This window comes from Ammospiza nelsoni, chromosome 8 (assembly GCF_027579445.1).
Source record: "Ammospiza nelsoni isolate bAmmNel1 chromosome 8, bAmmNel1.pri, whole genome shotgun sequence".
NCBI classification, from domain to species: Eukaryota; Metazoa; Chordata; class Aves; order Passeriformes; family Passerellidae; genus Ammospiza; species Ammospiza nelsoni.
The window spans coordinates 31024612-31039348 of NC_080640.1; the positions used below are offsets into that span (position 1 = coordinate 31024612).

General features: G+C 44.0%; 1 protein-coding gene across 1 annotated transcript in view; it reads left to right on the forward strand.

Moving 5' to 3' along the window:
• Window positions 1–752: 752 nt before the first annotated feature.
• PCDH15 (protocadherin related 15) overlaps window positions 753–14737 on the forward strand; it is a 311085-nt gene continuing 297100 nt past the window's right edge. The window contains exons 1-2 of the mRNA XM_059476704.1: window positions 753–798; window positions 2904–3056. The gene's annotated coding sequence lies outside the window, so the exon portion shown is untranslated. The remainder of the gene's footprint in view (window positions 799–2903; window positions 3057–14737) is intronic.

Sequence of the window (14737 nt, forward strand, 5' to 3'; positions counted from 1 at the left end):
AAGGGTGCTCAGGCCTTGGCAGGGGCTGCCCAGGGAGCTTTGCAGTGCCCAGCCCTGCAGGTGTCCCAGGCAGGGCTGGAGGTGGCACTGTGGGCACAGAGTTTGTGGTCATTGGGAGTGGGGCTGGGGCTGAGTCTCATCCAATGGGCTGCAGCTGTGCCAGACAGGTGAGTGATATTGAAATTAATGAGCCATGGAGTGCCCAGGGGCACTGACCAATCACCCAGGGAGCAGAGGGCACACAGGTGCAGTGAATCAATATGAGGGGATAAAAGGTTGGGCTGAAGAACAATCAAGTGATGATGCTTGAAGCCTTCCTCAGTGTAACTCACACCTTTGCTGTCAGAGGTGTTTTGTTTCCCAAGGAAAAGGGCTGCAGTTCATGTCCAGGGCCCAGTGGCCCTGTTGGGCTGCTGCCTCCTGCAATCCCAGATGGTGCAGGATGTGTCCCCAGGCTGCCACCACCTACAGCTCGGGCTGCCCTGGCAGTGCCCAGCACCTCCTGCAAACGGGGCTGGTGTGTGGGCACAGAGTTTGTGCTCATTGAGAGTGGGGCTGAGCCTCATCCCCAATGGGCTGCAGCTGTGCAGGAGAGGTGAGTGATTTTAAAGATAATGAGCCATTAATGAGCCCAGGGGCACTGACCAATCCCCCAGGAGCAGAGGGCACACAGATGCAGTGCATCAACATGAGGGGATAAAAGGTTGGGCTGAAGCACAGGAGGGGCAGTTGCTGGCAGCCTTCTGGGGTGTTGGGATGTTACTCTGTGTGAGCAGATACCTGAAGCCTTCTGACCTGGTAAGGTGTTACTGTGTGTGGGGTGAAGCTTTCTGATATTGTTTGGTGATATTCTGGGTATTGACGATCTCAGTTGTGACATGTGGCATACGCTGTGACAGGCACCCAGTGCTCTGGGCTGGGGACAAGGTAGGCATTGGGCACAGGTTGAAGTCAGTGTGCTGGGGGGGATTTTCCAACCTAAAAGATTCTGTGGTTCTGGGGTTGGTGTATGAAGTTTCCACTGGCAGGATGGTTGTAAACATCTGCAATGTCTGTGGTGATTTCAGAGAGGACTTAGTTTGAGCTTATCCAAAATTCCCACCCCTGCCATGGGCAGGAAGAGCTCCCACTGTCCCAGGCTGCTCCAAGCCCCAAAGTCCAGCCTGGCCTTGGGCACTGCCAGGGATGCAGGGGCAGCCACAGCTGCTCTGGGCACCCTGTGCCAGGGCCTGCCCACCCTGCCAGGGAACAATTCCTAATTCCCAATATCTCATCCAGCCCTGCCCTCTTGCAGGAAGAGGTATTTTTAAATGCAGGGGCAATAAATCATTGCTTTGCAAAAACATCTTTTCAGGCCAATTTCAAGGACTTTAAGCCAGCCCTATGTTAAAAGTGCACCTCCCATTGGTTTCTCTGCTTTAACTGGTGGAGCTTTCCCAATGGAAGAACATTCTAATGGAGCATTCTTGTTACAAACAAGAGGAATGTGGACTCTTGCTGTAAATGACAAGCTTCATCAATCTGAGTATGCAATTTATCTAATTACAACTGCAGCTTATTAGGTTTTTTAGGTAATCATTTAAATTAGGTCAGAAATAATTTTGGTGATGTCTTTCAAATGGAGTTTTGTTTCCTTGCCTGGAAAAATGAAGGTTCAGTAGTCCCATGAGCAGCTCTCAGTTATTCCTGTTGCATTTCCATGTGTTGAAGCTCCTGTGAAAATTTGATACATTTATTTTTAAGGCAATATGTGTTGTTTGAAGCACTATGCCCTATATTTACATGAAGTTATGGGGCAAATTCTTCTATCTGGACGTTGCCAGGTGGCTTTGAGGCTCACAGTGGAAGCAGGTGGTTAAATCCTTGTTCTATACCTGTGCACAGCAATCTGAGAAGCTCATTTGGCAATCCTTCTGTTCCTGAACTCTCTTTTGTTGTTTTTCCTTCCAAGGGGTTTCTAATTTTGCAAGATAATTAATTTGATGAATTTAGTAGGATCTCATCCAAGGGGGGAGTGAGGAGGGCACAGTAAGGATGGCAGCAGGCATGGTGCCTCCCCCTTTGCCTTGTGCTCCCCTCTCTTCCCTTTCCCTAAATTCTCTCCCTGAGGTGGTTTTAGGCTCCAACAGCTTTTGCTTCCTTCCAGGATCTCAGTGCAGTTCATGCAATATACAGCAGACTCCTATATATAGCCATGCTATTTTTCCTGGCTGGATCTGAGTGCAGATTTCCCATTTCAGCGCTTTGGATACCCTGTACTCCCTGCTCCCCTTCTGCCTCTCTAGGAGCTGATTTTGGTGTTTCTGAGTCCTGGGAACTGGCTGCAATCATGGGAACACAACATTTAAACCCCACTGCAGAGGCTCCTTCCTTTGCTTAATTTCAGATATATTTGTGTTTAACCCAATTTATTTGGGTTTTTTTACCCAACTTATTTGGGTTTTTTTTCCCCCCAAAGTGAGTCTGCAGATGCTAATCACAACATCCTTCAGTAGTGAATCTTCCCCTGGGGTACAGACACTCTCATCCTCCCCCTAATTGGTTCTGGAATTCAAATAGTGCTGCAAGAAGCCATGGCTGGGGTTAGCACAAGCTCATTTTTCCCTGTGTGTTACTCAGACAGTGGGGTTTGCATTTAAAAGAGAGGGAAAAAAAGAAAGGAAAATGAAATAAACCCTATGGATGCTGCTGCTACAGCATCTTGTCTGTGAAATGATGATGGTTGCACATCTTTTGACTCTTATCCAACCTGTTGGTAAGAAATGGAACATTTTTATCTGTCCTGTCACTTGTTTGATTTAGAAATTATGGGGGGTTTTTTTTTGGTCAGGTGTTGATGTCACATAGGAAACAGGTGTTTCAGTAAATCCTGCTTTGCATTTCAGTAAATCCTGTTTTGGCAGGAATTTCTCTTGAAGATCCAGCCATGTGGAGTTGTGTTTATTTTGGTGTTTCTGAGACCACTGAGCACTCAAATACCAACTGATTTTGGGGTGGCTGCTCAAAGATCTCTTCTCAGAGAGATGGCTGCACGTTCCCTGGAGTTTTTGCAGTAGGTAATCTATAAATTCTGCAATTTCCTTGTCATTTTGTAGCCTGGGATTAGCACAAGACCTGGGTCACCTCTGTTTCCTCTGCTGGGGCTGTTTAGGTTTGGAGTTTGTATATTCTTTGTGAAAATCAATTTCCACAGGTAGGAGTGGGGTATTAATTGCAGCCTGAGCCTCAGGTGCTGCCTGGCTCTTCCCAGTTTGATGATTGGAGTTGTGCTGGGCAGAGCTTTGGAGCTGGGAGTGAACCAAACATTTGTGGTGCCATTCATATGAAAATATCAGGGTTTTGGACTGCCTGCCCCATCAGGACTAATACAAATTACACTTTGCAATCCATTGGTTTAGGGACTGTCAATCTTCCTCACAAAACATCACCTGCCATTTTTCCAGCCTTCATCTCCTGTGGATCACTCCCCAGTAGGTCGTGATGGAATTGCAAACTGGGTTAATCCTAAATTTTTCAAAGGTTACCACTTTGAAGGGGTATTTATAAATGGGAGTTATTTAACAGCCTGTTAAATGTTAGTTTTAGTTTGCAGAGCAGCAATATTGCTTAATCAGTTGCTCTATAAATTAATAAAGGCTTGATCTTTTCCCATTCTTGATATGTTGCTTTTAATAATCCCATTAATTCCCAAAGGCTGGGAAGAAACAAATTACAGCTTTTCAGGATTTATAGGTTTGACATTTTGCAAATCCTACTTTGTGTTCTGGTATTTTTGGACAGAAGTTTTGACTTGTGGGAAACGCAATGATTCCCTGACAAATTCCAAATAAACCCCAAGTTGCCCTGGGGTTGTGGTGAGGACTCCTTTGGTGTTTTTCTCTGGTTTTTGAGCTCTTCAGGTGCTCAGCAGCTTCTAATAATTGGTTAGTGAGAATAAAGCAAATATCAGCATTTTCACTGAAATCCAAATTTCCAGAACTCTTTTCTTTTAGGGACTGACTCCCATGCAGGCAGCTAAAAAAATGAGAAGCTGCTGCATGGATATTATGAAGGAAAATCCAGGTTAAATTGCTTTGTGCACATTCCCCACTGGAACAAATATGAGCCTTACTGGGAGAATTCACCTGCTGAACTCCAGGAATGTTTTGCAGCATGAATTAGGTCAGGAACACACCACAGAGTCAAGCAGGGAATGCTTGGGGGGTTTTATAGGGGAAATGTGGCAGAGAAAATTGCTCCCTCAGCCTTTTGCCAGGGTGAGGCAGGAGCTGAATACAAAGGTTTACAAGGCTGGGCTTAAATCCCAGCTCTTTAAGGCCTCAGACTTGGTTGTGGGAGTGAAGTGGCAGACAGGTGATGTGCTCAGAAGTGAATTAATGTCCCAAATGTAAATGTTGCCATTTGTCAGAGTGATTATCTTGTCTTCTCCTTGTAAAACCAACAAGATGCTTTAAAAGGCTTTGGGGACAAGCCCAGAGGGGGAATCTAAAGGCAAACTTGCCATCCATGCTTTTCAGTGCTGTCAAAGCAGCATCTGAGCTTCACATCTACCCTTCAGGGTTCCTTGTGGGGCAGCTCATTTTTCTGGTTTTGTCTGCTGAGAGATGATTCTTCTGGCTCCTAATTTTCTTGGTCAGTTCCTGCAGGTATTAAAATGTATTTTAAAGGAAAGGGACTGAGCAGGGAATAAAATGAGTGACTGTGGAGGGCAGGTTTGTGTCCTTGGAGAGAAACCTGCTGGGCCAGGTGAGAATGGAATGACAGAAACCTGTGGCAGCTTCACTCTCCTCCTCTTCCCAAAACCCCCCAACCAGCTGGAATGTGCTGGAAAGTTGGACATGGCTCTGTCTGTTCAGCTGTGGGAGAAGGGAGGAGAGAGTCTGATGTCTTAATATTAAAAGAAAGATGCTTAAAGCATGAGTTGGAAACCTGAATTCCTTCTGCTGGGAGTAATTTTTAAAAACTTGTGTTTTAAAAAGTTTGGGTTCCTGCTGAAGTGTGGGGTTTGCTCTGATGGGTAAGTGAAAGAAGTAGTAGCCTTTTAAAAGAGATTTTGCCTCTTGATTTTATTGTGCATGAGAAAATTGGGGAATGTGAAGTGCTTGAGTGAAGTTTGAAACACTGTTGTGTTTATCTGAGTTGAAATTTAAAGGGAAGAATAAAATTTTTTACTTAGAGTAGTTCCTACTCTTGTGCAAAGTGATAAGTTACCAGTTTCTGTATTCAAACCTTCTTGGGGCTTTTAATTTTTGTGTGTGTGATGGTGTGAACAGAATCTAATTTAAGTTTTAGAAATGTAGGTCTGTGTTATCTGCTGTTTTCCTAAGATCTCCTGTGTTATTTGTTACTCTAGCATGTGGCAATCAGCCTTTGGAATACAAATGCAGAATTAAGCCCAGCTTAATTTGCATTTAGAATTGATAAATGTTGCACAAGATGCTGCTTAAAAAATAAAAAGGAAACAGCAAACCCTTTTCAGTCTTTCCCCTCCCATCCTGAAATTGTAGAGCTCAGACTTCAAAGCAGTTTGGACTCCACTTCTAATGAATAAAATGAGATTGTTTCCAAGCTTGTTTTTTCCTTCAGTTGCAAGCATGTGTTTGTTTAGTTTGGTTTTTTGTTGGTTTTTTTTTTTTTTTTTTTTTTTTTTTTAATTGGAGAATTGCAGAAGCAATTAATCAGTACCTTTTCTCTGGTTTTTGATGTTCCTATCCCATGCAGCTGAAATTTGGGTCTCAGAGCAGGTTTGTTGTGCATGTAACTTAACAGAGAGCTTGTACAAACTATTTAGAAAAAATAAGAAATAAATTCAAGTGAGTCTGCTAGTTAGTGCTTTTTCTGTTTGCAGTTTAATTAATTAAAAAATTGGTTTAAAGCCAAATCACTGCATCCTGTGAAAAGTATTTTCTCCAGTCTTAGTGGATTTTAAAATAGTTTTTCCCCACACACATTTGAGGGGGACAGATGTGGCTTTGATGGGTTTTTAATGGCATTAATTGCGATGTTTTTATTTGGGATGGGTGAAATTTCCCTCTTGCTGGGCTGGAGCAGCCCTGGTCCTCAAGCTTTACTTGTGTGCATGTGAGGAGTGTGGAGACAGATGTTGCTGGAAGCATCAGTGTGTAGGTGAGTTTTAGTGGCATTTTGTGTGGATCTGAGATATTGGGGAAGCCCAGCCATGATTTGGGTTGCTGTGGTTGCAGATGGAGTTTTTAATGACTGTTGGTTTCTCGGCTGTTTAGGTGACCTGGAAAGGCCCGGGGTGGCCTTGGACAGCCCGCACTTCAAAGGACGAGAAGAGGCTTCAGATCTTTTCTCTTTCTCGATGTTTATTAATTGTTTATCTAAAAGATTTTCTCTTGGCCCGACAGAGGTCTGCTCAGCAGCCAGCCATGAGCACACTGCGAGCCCCCGGGGCAGTCACATATCTTTATACTCAAAATTACGTATACAATATTTATCAATTTTCCCCAATACCTTTTACCCTTATTAACCAGTGCACTTTTAGTAATAACCAATCCCAAAATGCCACCATCACCACAGAAGATGGAGGCTAAGAAGAAGAAGAAGGACAGGACATGCCCCAATTCTTCCATCTTACTTCTCTAAACCCCCCTGTACAGAAATCCTAAACCCTGTGTCTTACACTCTAATTAACTTATCCCTTCACCATTTACCCCAGTGAAATCCTCCCATCCTCATACAGGTGTCGTCTCCCGTGCAGGATCAAAGTGCAGCCACCAGACACTTGTGGCAACATTCTAGGACTCCCGAGCCCCCCAAGGGTGGTCTCGGTGCCTCTGCACCTCAGTTCTGAGGTGCTGAGATCCCACAAATTACATTAATTGAAATGTTTGTATTTGGGATGGGTGAAATTTCCCTCTTGCTGGGCTGGAGCATCCCTGGACCTCAAGCTTCACTTATGTGGTTGTAAGGAGCATTGAGACAGATGTTGCTGGAAGCATCAGCAGTGTGTAGGTGAGTTCTAGTGACATTTCATGTGGATCTGAAATATTTTGGAAGCCCAGCCATGATTGGGGTCACTGTGATTGCAGATGGAATCAACAGCAGAGACTTGGAGTGCAGTGACTCGGAGATTTTTAGAGCATGCAGGGGCACCATGGTTGCTTCAAGCCCTTGAAAAGAAGAACTTGAGCTGGCCATGGTGGGAATATGGGGGAACAGAGGAAGAGAAACTTCCAGCACTTTTGCAGACTCCAGCATTCCCAGAGAAGTTGAATAGCAGCATGCAGAGCTCTGTAGAACCCCCATGTGTATAAATCACCCCAAAGCACAGCAGGGCAGTTCAGCAGTGTTGAGTTTGCTCAGAGAACACCATGAGACTGTTAGAAATGTGTGTTCATGAGAGGAGAGAGCTGCAGGAATTTCTCTAGGTAATTAGGTGAGTCTCAGCCAGCACACACATGGACTCACACCAAAATGTGTTCTGGGAGTGCTTTTCAGACCTGCAACTCTCAGACAACAGCACCAGATGGTGAGGTAATAGGAGAAAATCTGGCCTTGTGTGCCTGGAAGGCTGGGTTGTGTCCTGAAGGAAATGCAGTCTGCTCAGTGCAGCATATGTGTGTTTATAAACATCACCCAGGCTGTGCCTGATGGCAGGGCTCATTCCCAGCTCCAGCCCAAGTGCCTCCTCTGGGAAGGGTTCAGGCAGCTCAAGGTTTGCTTTAAAAATGAAAAAAAAAAAATCCTTGGTTACTTTGGCATTGTGCTGTCTGCTGGCTTATCATCATGTAGCAAAGGGTTAATTGGTGTTCTAAGTCTTGAGTGGGTGATGCACCTGCTTTCCTCCTCAAGTGCCATAAATATGAGCCTAAATCTGTTGAGCACATTAAAAGAAACAGCAATGAATTAATCCAGAATTAATATTCTTGTTGTGAACAGAGCTTTATTTTGCTCTTGTGGGCTTCTTAAGTGTGTGCACCCTGATTTCTCCAAACAATAACTGCATTTATACTCATTTTTCATGCACGGGTTATTGCTTTGTTGTAGCCAAACTTTATTAGTCATATTAATAAGAGAACAGTTTTGAAAAGGACATGAAACTTATTGAACCGATTTGTTTGTTCTGGGGGATGTTTTTTGGATTGTATTTTAAGGTATTGACTTGCAGTTATACTGTATTTTTATTTGTTTGCCCTTTACTTAATAGTTTGGCATTAGCATCAGCATTGCCAAAGTCAGCAGCTGGGTGGATTTAACCCTTGCCTTCATGGTTTTGGGGTTTTCACCTTGTTGGCCTCCTGTTTTATTTTTATTCTTTAAAAATAAAACCCTGAACCCCTGGTGGCCCCTTCCTTCTGCACCTGCTTTCAGCAGCTGGGTTGTGATCTCCATTATCACATAACCTTTTGAGGTCAGCTAAGAGTTTCTCATCCCTTTCTGGAGGCAAGGAACAGGTCTGGGACATTTTCACAGAGGTGAGGGGGCTGCTCTGCTGATCCACACCACCAGAGGTGTGTGCTTGCCTCCTGGATCTTGCTGATTCCCTCAGGTTTCTCCAGGTGTTTAGGTTTTGGTGGTTTTTTTCCTTCCCCACTTTCTGTTCCTCCATTGCTTCCTGTAAGTAGATTTGGGTTTTCCTGCTCTTCTGTCAAATTTCTCTGAAGCCAAAACTCACTTTAAGGCCTTGCAGGTGCTACTCTCAAACCCAATTTTTTGCAGGATTTTTTTTGCAGTTTTGAGGACTTGGCCAGTCCTGCTCTTCTCAGGCTCAGTCTGTGGACTGGATATGTTGGTCTGAAATGTGGAAATTCAGGAACATGAAGATTGCTGGGCAAGCTCAGGAATTCTACCTCAGATATCCATGATTTCTTTGGGTGGAAGATGGCTAGAGTTTGTCCTGCTCCTGCAGAGTTTTCCAAGCTAATTCAGGCTTGGAGCATCTGCAGCAACACAAGCCCAGCTACCAATGCTTCGGGCAGGGTGGATTCTGCCTCTTGCTTTGCTTACAATAATTGTCACCCTGGGATATCCCTGCTGCTGAAGTGTTCCCTGTTTTCCCCACAAATTCCCACCACTGGTTTGGAGCTGGAGCTTCCAATGTCCTGGCTTTGGTTTAGAGCTAAAAAAGAGAGATAGAAATATTGTTCTCTAATGAGATAAATTGGGATTTGGCTGAGGTTGGAAATGAACTGTGAAATCCGTGTAGATTGGATGGGTTCATCCATCCCCCTCCAGCATTCCACAGAAACCTAATTAGTGCCTTTATAAAGGAATATAATTTCCTCTGTTACTTTAATCAGGGGGTTGGGTTTTTTTGCTTTTACTGGGAATAACAGGTTGTGAAAAGGAAATACCCATACCAGCGTTGTCTTGGATTTTATTTTGCACAAACCTAATTGAATCTGCTAATTTAAATCTCATGCAAGGAGGCTGGGGTAATAATAGTCCTCCTGCAAACTGTGTGGTGGAGCCAGCTAGGATTTGTGGATTTGTTGTTTGGATCTTCGTCCTTGTGGAAATAAGGTGCTGTTCCAGGAAAGGCAGAACCAAAAAACCATTTTTTTTTCCAGCTCCCATCTGTTGGTTTTTAACATGGTTTTATTGATGCACTTCTTCAAATAGCATCTTGTGTTTGCAGCATGAAGCTGAGTCACCATCCCTACAGGGATTTAAAAGCATTGTGGATGTGGCCTTGGCAGTGCTGGGGGAAAGGTTGGACATGATGGTCTTTGAGGGCTTCTTCAAACTGAGCCATTCTGGGATGTGATGCTGTAAGAATGCTGAAAACTCATTGAAAGAGTTATTTGAAAGAAAAGATCATTTCAGGGGAAACCTTTGGAGTGGATGTTCCTCCCACCTGTAGAAATGGATGCCATGCTTCCTGCTTTTCAGGAGTTTTGTTACAGTTGTTCAGGTTGTTGTTACTTTCTTCTTATTGTTTTGTAGTTCTCAGATCCAGCTGTTGTTTCCTTGCAGTATGTTTTCCATCTATCTTAATTTTCCTATAAATATTCATTCTTCAAGTTGCATCTCTTCTTAAATTCTGGTCCTTTTCTCTTTTTTGTGGAGAGTGTCTGCCTAATGCACATTTGGGTTACTGCACTTCTGGATATGTCCTCATGTCTCTGGGAGCTCTCAGCCATGGTGATGTTTCTTGCTTCAGATTTTGGGTTGATGTGGTTTTGGGTCTGTCTGCCCTGACTAGAAAGTTTCTCTTGTTTTAAGGCTTTTGTAACTTTCCCAGTAAGGTGACTTTCAAAAGAAGGGAGGGGAGGAGAATACAGGGATTATTTTTAGGAATATGCCATCCCTTGGAAAAGCAGCTGTCCACCAACGTACAATCACGTGCAATAACTTCAGATTCATCCAGATTTGTTTCCCATGGACTCACCACACCTAGCAGTGGCCAAGGCCAGGCTGGATGGGGTTGGAGCAACCTGGGATAGTGGAAGATGTCCCTGGGGTGGAACAGGATGAGTTTTAAGTCACGCCAACACAAACCAATCTGTTTTTCCATAATATGTGTGTGAGATAAGAGTAACAACTGCATTTTGGAGTGGAGCTGATGCTCCCTGCACAAAGAGCACAGGCAGATGGCAAGTCCAAACTTTTCAGTATTTTCAGGAAAGGGAATGCAAATGCCACACTCTGAGCTGTCTCTGAGGGCTCGTTTGCTGGTTCTGTAGATAATGCTCAAATTATCTTCAGAAATCTAATGATCATTGTTAACACAAGCAAATACATATCCCAGCCACTGCAGTGCAGGAGAATTTGGCAGGAGGGGATATTTTTGTGTTCATCAAAAGCACATCTCTTCTAGAAGGACAATAGTTTGTGGATGAAATGGGTTGGTGCTTGTGGAGGGGTGTAAGATCTGTTCCTCTCTATGTCTGCTCTTGGCTTGGTGTGAGTGTACAGAGCAGATCTGAACCTGTACCTTGCATTTAATCAGAAAATCCAACCATCAGCTGCTTTATAGCTCTCATTTCCAGTTAATGTTTTGGGATAGATCTATCACCTGGTAAATCTGTAAATAAAGCAAAGGCTGCTCCTTGTGCAGATGGGGAAAGCTCAACTAAACCTAAACACAATGTTTCAGATTGTGTTAAAAGAACCCCATGGGTAATGATCCACATCCCCAAAATCCACAAGCATTTGCTGCCAAGAGAAAGGTTTATCTTGGAAATTTTGCTGGTTGAAAATGCTGCATCTCCTCTCTCAATAATTCTTGTGACTGTAAGATTGATAAATACAGTAGGTGCATATTAGAGGAGAAATGGTTGAAACTAGAGATGAAATGGAAGGGATTATCCTTTAACAGAGTCTGTATGAAATTTATACATGTAACTCTTTTGGGGTGGGAGAGACAGATTCCCAGCAACCAAGACAATTATTTATTTCAGTGGTTGGTGTTTTTTCCTTGCAGCCTTTGGAGGTTTGATTTGGTGCAGTGGTGACAGTGTTGTGTTGTTCATATTCATGAGTTGCCTCACTGGGAACACGTTCAGACAGCCTCAATTATCTTCTCTCTGAGCATTGTGTTGTGGTGGGGCTTTCTCTAAAGCCCTCACTCCTTAGTGCTCACCAGAAGAGTTGTATTCCTTTCTCCCAGGATGGCTGAGGGAGCTCAGTGGGGACCTGGTGTCCCCTCCCTGCCCCAGCAGGGCCATCCCAGAGCCCAGGGCACAGCACTGTGTGCAGCCAGCTGTGCCCCAGCCCCAGGGAGGAGAGCCCCCAGGCCGTGTGGGCAATGTGCTCAGGGCTGGGCACTGCCCAGGGCACAAGTTGTGCCTCCTGTGCAGGGCAATTGCTGGGCTCAGGCCCTGCCCGTGGCTCTGGTGCCATCGCTGGGCCCCGGAGCAGAGCCTGGGCCCTGCTCTGCCCCTCCCTGCAGCCAGGCCCAGCCAGGCCTGAGGGCCCCTCTCAGCTGGGGCTCCTCTCCAGGCTGAGCAGCCCCAGCTCCCTCAGCCTGGCCTGGAAGGGCACCCACATGCTCCAGGCCCTTGCTCAGCTCCAGCAGCTCCTGGCCCTGCTGTGCTCAGCACCCGGAGCTGGACACAGCACTGCAGAGGTGCCTCCAGGGCTGCCCCAGGGCCAGCATCCCTCCCTGCCCTGCTGCCAATGCTCTGCTGCTGCCCCCGGCTCCATTGGCCTCCTTGGGCCAGGACACTCTGCTGGCTCAGGGACAGCTCGGTGTCCCCAGGACACTCTGCTGGCTCAGGGACAGCTCGGTGTCCCCCAAGTCCTTCCCCACAGAGTTGCTCCAGCAGCTCCTGCCCAGTCTGTGCTGGTGCCCAGGGTTGTCCCTGCCCATCTCCAGGACTTCTCCTTCTGCTCCTTCTCTTCCTCAAGCCTCCTGCTCCCTCATGGAATAACCCCTTTATGGGAATGCAGGCTGCAAGATCCACATCTGTGACTGATGGCAAAGCAACAACAAACCAATGAAGAAAACACAACCTTATGATATACCTCTCCTTCATCTCTGTTGTCCTGTACCTACATTTTGGATTTCTTAGTGTCATATTTTATCTGTGGAAACCCAGAAAATAACTCCCTTTCCCTGAATATTCAGAATATTCTCTTTTCCTGAGAAAGCTCTTTTGGTTTGTTCTTCCTTCATGCATCCAGCATTGGGATTTATACTGAATCTGAATGTGCTGAGTTTTATTTTTGGTTTTTTTTCCCCTTTAGTGTTTTGCTTTGAGATGCAGAACTAAAAATGCCTGGGATGTTTTCCCTTTCTGAGGCTTTTTTTTACCCCCAGTGCATTTTGCTCTTCTGTCTATATTTGGGAAAAACTGGATCATAGTAGTAGAGACCTGTAGTTCATACAACTTTGGCTGGGACAATTTCACTGAAAATGCTTCTGGACACAAATATTTACTGCTGCAAGAGTTGGAGCTGTAGTTTGATGTGGGTTTATGAAGCAAGTTGTATGTGTCAGTAGTTAGTAAATAAAGAGTAGCAGTGTATTGGGTGGAATACAAAAAGAAAAGCTGGAATTTTGGCCACTGGGTTACAGCTGCTGAGAGGATTTTCCCCTTTCTTTTCTCTCCAGCTGTGTCAAAGGTTTGTGTGATTTTAGGGTTTTTTTGGTGTTTGGGTTTTTGCTCCCTTCCTGCTGGTTTGTTGTTTATCATCCTGTTTTATTACTACATTATTATAGCATCCCTTTTTATTATTAGATTTATCTGATGGACATGATTTTTTTATACTTGTAGGGGTTTTTTGGTGATTTTTAGGGGGTTTTTTGTTGACTTTGGTGCCAGAAGAAATAGCAAAATCTTTTCAAGGCTTCCCTGTAGAACCCTGTATTAATGCATAACAGAGGCAGCAATTTGTTGTTAATTTTTATTACCAACAGAGAGGTTCTGCTCATAACTGGGCCTTGGTTTTCTACCCTTTACTCCTCGTAGAGATGAACCTTCAGCATGTTATTGCTGGACTATAATTATGGAAGAGCAGAATCCTAGTGGCTGTTCCAGGCTTCCTCCTGCTTTCCTTTAGAGCTAACCAGGCTTTTATTCCTGGTTGGAATCACTGATTGCCTGTCATCTATCTGCCTCCAGCAGCTCTGGTGGCAATTCTTGGCTATTTCAGGATTCCCTAAATGTCCTTCAGGTCAGGTAAACTTCCTATAATTGGGAAGATGGAGTGGGCTTGCTGCAGTCCTTGTTTGCCAGGCTCATGTGGGCTGTTGAGGTGAGGAGGAACTGGAAATTGGGCTGCCTAAATTAGAGGGTTGATGGATATGAAAAGGGTGAAGAACCAGTGGAACAGGCAAATGGGAATATTGGAAGCTCCTTGTGAACACCTGGGTATTTCACATCATTGTTGCTCTTATTCAGAGCTAAAATGATATGTTAATAATAAAGCTTTAACAAGAAGAGCTGTGGAGCTCCAACACACTTTACACAAGCAGAAAAAGTAATTAAAAAGTAATTAGCAGGATGATCTTTTTGGTGCTGGTTGATTTTTTTAATTTTTTTTTTTTTGTGCTTGAGGGCCTCATTCTTGCAGTCAAATGTGGAGCAAAATCAAATGACTCCAAGTCAAAATTGTTGATGTTGAAATTGTAAACAAGCTGTAAATATTTGACTAAAGGTAATCAACTGTTGACAAAAATTAACAAGGGATGTTATCAATTTTCCCTTGCTTTGAAACTATTTTTAACTGTAAATCTTTGTCAAACATCTTATGCTTGGGCCACAGGAGTTACTATGGGCATTGCTTCAGCAATAGGTTTGGGATCTGTATTTTCTAATTGTTCTGTGGTTTTTTTTGCTGATTGGTTTTTTTGTGTTGATGAGTGGATCATATTTTGATGAGGAAAACAAAGATTTAGATGAGGTATTAAATTATCAGGGTGCTGTGAGGGCTGAGAAGCTAGAGGGTAGATAAGGTTTGTAGGGCCGTGCATGATAAATCAAATATGATAATGAATTCTAGATTCAGAAGGGAAAAATAATACACAGTTTGCATGATAATGCAGGTCACAAGCAGTACTTTTACTTTCAAATGTTGATTAGTTAAGCAGCTTTTAAAATGATGTTGCATCCGTGTTTGGGAACAGCTTGTCAGCATCTGTTTAGGGTTTGTTTCATAATTTCTCCAAAGGGATGTCAAATGGAGGAATTCTGTTGACTAAATTACTGCAGGCTATTAGTTATGCTCTTGAAATATATTATTACAAATGTAAATAATAGTCATCAGCTACAAGTGGATTGCTCCTCTTACAGGCTTGCTTATTAAAAAAATAAAAGATTGTGGA